Source organism: Strongylocentrotus purpuratus, unplaced genomic scaffold (genome assembly GCF_000002235.5).
Source record: "Strongylocentrotus purpuratus isolate Spur 01 unplaced genomic scaffold, Spur_5.0 spur5_scaffold_20, whole genome shotgun sequence".
Taxonomy (NCBI): Eukaryota; Metazoa; Echinodermata; class Echinoidea; order Camarodonta; family Strongylocentrotidae; genus Strongylocentrotus; species Strongylocentrotus purpuratus.
The window spans coordinates 40,752,774-40,757,960 of NW_022145606.1; the positions used below are offsets into that span (position 1 = coordinate 40,752,774).

The 5,187-nt window shown below is 36.4% G+C and overlaps 1 long non-coding RNA gene across 1 annotated transcript; it reads right to left on the bottom strand.

Annotated features, from left to right (window-relative positions):
* Window positions 1-681: 681 nt before the first annotated feature.
* LOC115927449 lies at window positions 682-4,918 on the bottom strand. The gene is made up of 4 exons (XR_004065645.1): window positions 4,789-4,918; window positions 2,960-3,172; window positions 2,162-2,260; window positions 682-1,747 (listed from the first exon to the last, which is right to left on the bottom strand). It is a non-coding gene; the product is annotated as an uncharacterized LOC115927449 (long non-coding RNA).
* Between the last annotated feature and the right edge of the window lie 269 nt (window positions 4,919-5,187).

Below are 5,187 nucleotides of genomic sequence, written 5' to 3' on the forward strand. Positions count from 1 at the left end.
CACATAAACAATTTAATGGAACATAACTTTGTAACAGTGCAGCTTCCATCTCGTGAGTCCCTCCTGGTCCTGGTCGCTTGGCCAGTCTCTAGACTGCGTAGAATCCCCGTCGACCTATGATATTATATTTTATATTGCTGCTTTTACTCTGTTAATTTTTCAAAAATAACAATAAAAACAGAAAAAAAAAAAAAAAAAAAAAAAAGAATCCCCGTCGACCTGACAGCTTATCTCGATCTCTGTCGATGACTTCCCTGGTCGCTTGGCCAGTCTCTAGACTGCGTAGAATCCCCGCCGACTTGACAGCTTATCTCGCCCAGACGTAAAAAGTCTTTCTCAAGAATAATGTTTCTGCCACTAAATAAAACTACCTCGTGCATTAAACGTCTGCACCGTAGCACTGACTTGAAGGGTTCTTCCCATTATTCTACAGCAACTTCCCTTTACCCTTCTTTTCCAGGTCCTTCACATTCAAAACCTCTTTGGCATCCAGCTATTTCTATTTATCTCTACATTAAATAGCCAACCCAAAATCATGCATATCAAAACCCCCATATACTGTGTGTGTTAAATGTAAATGTATGCAATAATGCATCCTACGCTTGGCTACCTCTAATTGACCTTAGAGTAGTACATTTCCTTTGAGTAGTACATTTCCCTTCTCGCCTGCAAACAAATCCTTTCATGACATACAGCCAGTTGTAAGCCATTGCAGCTAATAAATGCCACTGTCTACTCGGTGTAATTTGATGGAGATTAAAGGAATAACATTTGTGCTAAAGATTGGTCTTACCTATATGGTTGTTAATCTATAAGGCATATACACATTCTCATGTGAGGTCATGCAGTTTGTGAAAATGTGTTTTCATGATACACCAGTTTGTCTATATGAAGTTAATTATAGATTTTCTCTATCAGATTTGAACATTTTCTAAGGACAATATAAATCCGAGTTGATATAATTTCCTGACAAAATGTTTTCACTGCAGTAACATTATTCCGTTGTTTATTGTGATGCTGTTCTTAGGCAAATGATAAAAATATTCAATTGAGGCTTTAACAGGCAATCATCAACACATGGTCATGCCAACAAAACCTCTAGGAAGAGTTCCAAATAGGCCCTCAAATTTATCCACTGCTGCTCAGATTAATTTGCCCCTTTGAAATTTCCGATTTGATATTTTAAGATTCATCACCATGAACGGATTTGTCTATGTAATGCAAGTTTAAATACAGTAAACCTCCATGACAGAATTATAGATTTTAAAAGCATCAACAACCCTTAACAAGATATTTATCGAAAGTGCAGGCTTAAATTGCAAAGCTAACTTAATATGGATAATGACTTTAGTTTTATCCTTCAATTAAAGCTAGTATTTTGTCCTTTCTTCTGCAAGATTCTAACATTCTATTTAAAATAATACAATTCTCGGATTTATCATTGAAAATCTTAGTTCCTTTAGACCTTACTTAATAAATTCTTATCAAACCAATAATCTCATACTCATGGCAAACTGATGGCAAACCCATGGTACCCTGACTGAAGCATTTTTAATTGCTTTAGCTGAATTAATTTGAAAGTCTGTTTCATGTAAAGTCGTAGTTGAAAAAAGCGACATGTCCACGAACTGTTTAGCATTGTAGTCCCTCTTGCTTAGAGCTGGAAAGGGAGCTTGTATCTGTAGGCTGGCTGATGTTCCAGATGAAGCATAATGTTGCAGGGAATTCAGGCTCTGCAGTCTAGAATCTGGAATAAAAAGTTATGCAATAAAACAATTAATAACTACTAGTTTAATTGTTCAATCTTTCTACAACTTTTGTATTTCTGATCATGTCAATTTCTTTGATTAGAAATGAATAAAGTAGAATGATATAAAACATTCTTTGAAAATATTGATACGAAAGCAGTTCAAGTTAAGAAAAAATTATAACTAATTTATTTTTAGGCTTTGGAAAAGAAAAATCTCATAACCATTTGTGTATGTTTTATACAATAGATACAATCTGAATTAGATCTCTAACAAGGACTATGAAAACTGTACTTACTCATTCGTTTTTTTTTTCTCTTTCATATTGATTACTGTAGAGGCATGGCAATGATGACAGGCACAAAACATACTAATACGATCAATTAATTTTACTGGTAAACCCTTACCCTTACCTTTTCAACTTGAAGAGATGAATAAGACCTTAGGTATGAAAGTCCAGATGCCATGAGTTTTGCAGTTCATGTAGATGCAACAGCTCTTTACTTTGCAACCTAAAATTGAAAACGGAGATAAACATATTTCATGAAGAGAGCAAATATATTTCTCAGAAAAATAGTTGTCACTTTACTTAATCTAATGTGTTCAACTGAACAAAAGCATATTTTCGTCAGTGATTCTAATTGTAATTAAAATGGTGGACTGTGTAATGTGGAAACTTCTAATACACTCTGGACTTATCTTGCTTTTGACTATGATCCCAAACATTTCTTTTAAATCTTGATCTTGAACTAGAGCTTTTATTTGTAATATCAAACTAACAACAGTCAAATCTTAATCATGGATACTCTGATCTTGAACCGAACCCTATTGTACAGAGTTTGATTAAAACTATTCTCTGGGGAATAGAAGTAAAAGAGATGCCGTAAATGGTATATAACGAACAGAAAACATCTTACATCATGAATATGCAAATTAGAGTTTGTTCAATCACATCTTTATACTTTCACTGTTGCCCTATTCTATGCACAATTGATCAAAATCTGGCTGATCAAGTATCTATGTTTTTGACCTGTCATGGTTGGCTTCCTATTAGATTGAGAACACAACATTTTCAGTTTGTTATTGAAAAATCCAATATCCGGTATCTTAACCCTTTATCATAAATGAATATAAAAGACTATAAACTGAACAAAAAGTTAGTACTTTATTTCTATGTAGGTTTAGAACATGAAGAAGAAAAAGAACCTCACCCTTATTTCATGTCGGTGTTCAAACTTTGCTAAGATAATCACATCAAAAGGCCACTTAGTATGGTAAGATCTTGCAGTACACCTTGAACCAGATTACATTATGCAGATCCATATCCTTTCCTCGGGGCAGAGGTAGGATGAGAGACGTTGGAGACTATAGAGGTCTATTTCTTGGATATGACTCAAGAGTCCATGTCCACTCCATCTCTGACTCTAAAAGAAAAATGAAATGAAGAAAAACAAAATATAGAGCTCGATACATGAGCCTACTACATATCATTCTATATCTAGTCTAAAATCGAACTTGTTACTGTTAGATGTAGACTAGATCTAACTCCTGTTTAATTTAGATCTCACAAACATACAAGTAGTCTAGCTGATCTAGGACTAAGGGACTAACTCTAAATTCTGATGTATCTAAGTTAATCCTGCACAAAAGGTGCAGTGTAGAGACTAGGTCTAGACTACATCAACCCTAAGTCCCTAGATCTAGTATAAGGATGCAGACCAAAGCTACATTAAGATCTTATTCTTAAACACGATCTAACTTGGGTCTTGGGTCTGAAACTGTGGAGACAGTTTTTTTTCTTTCATAAAATGTTAACGTTGAAACAATGACCCCGTCGATTGTTAATGTTATTATCAACATGAAAAAGGACCTACCGCACTGCCTACCGGCAAATAACAAAGTAGGCTAGGCCTAGTCTAGATTTGGAAACTGAGCCTTAACCTCAATTTATAGCCTAGAGTCTAGGCCTAGATTCTACGCACTAGACTTTTTATCGGCGACCATTCAATGCGATGATTTCTAAAGCCGTGGTGGACTTATTTATTTTGTCATCTAACGCAAGAATAAATTATATTTCCTAATGAATTCAGACCTGTCATAACCAAATATTCAATGTCGTTAGACAAGTAGAGTTGGATATGCATGGATGTAATGAATGGGACGGAAATGCATGAACCAATGCAATTCGTCCATCTTATTTTTAGGATTCCATGACATTTGCTCCGGCGACAATTGCTCCGCTGTAAATTTCATACGCTAATCGAATGGCTAACTTCTACCCTGGATTCAACACTATACCCTACCCTAAACCTAACCCTAAACCTAACATAACACCCTATTGAAACCCTAACCCTAACCCTACATCTTGACGAAATAAAGCCCGGAGGCGTTATTTTTTTATGCGGCACAGATTGGGGCATGGCGCGTGTTAAACCTATGGGAAGTACGTTCTTTCCCTTCTGAATAGTGTCTGCACATACGTGAGACTAGTCATGTTAGCTAGCGCATTAGATAGCGCTGCGAAGAAGTTTGTATATCCATCGCGAACTATGTGTTTAGATAACATTCCTCTTCGTTTAAGTTAGTTAAGTTTTATTGACTAATTATTGTGATGTTCTCCTTATTGACGTGCTGCCTCCTCTTCAGATTTCCAATTTGATTTTAATTGTTGATGTAATGATTTTCCATGCGGTAGTGGATTAAATGTAACACTATTAAAACCAGACTTCTACTACTTATACTCTCTAGTACGCACACGACCAGTATTAGTCTGTAAATCAAGACCCCTTTTTAAAAAAAGCCCCAATCTGTGCCGCATAAAAAAATAACGCAGCCCGGAGCAATTGTCGCAGGAGCAAATGTCGTGTCACCTATTTTTAGCTCAGAAGTTGGGGAACGCTAGACCCTATTATTACTACTAGATCTAGTATTGATATTTATGTCAAATATCGTTCGGTTAAAAATGAGAAGAATACTTTCCTTCCACCAAAATTTGTTTTCAACAGAATGAATATTTTAGGAGAAAATGGAATTAACTCACTTTTTGAGGACCTCTCTTGCAGTAGTTTAGCGACGCATTTTTGTGGTTGACCTAAGTAACATCGACTAGCCTTGATCACAGAGCCCTTTGTTTAACCTAAAATTTATCAAGATCGATTCTAGCTAAATTTGATTCGATGAAACAGGTCACGAGCATCAGTTTAAAGGTTAAGTGATTCAGCCTTTAATAAAAAATATATTTTCAAAGATATTCAGGCACGTAGCCACGGGGGGGGGGGGGGGCTTGGTTGAACTTTGTTAGACCCCTCCCCAGGACAGATCTAGGTCTATGTGCCCAACCCCCCCCCCCCCCCCCAACATCAAACTCTGGCTACGGACCTGATTTTAGATGATGAATCAACCTCCGGCGGGGGGGGGGGGGGGGGGGGGATCGTGAAAA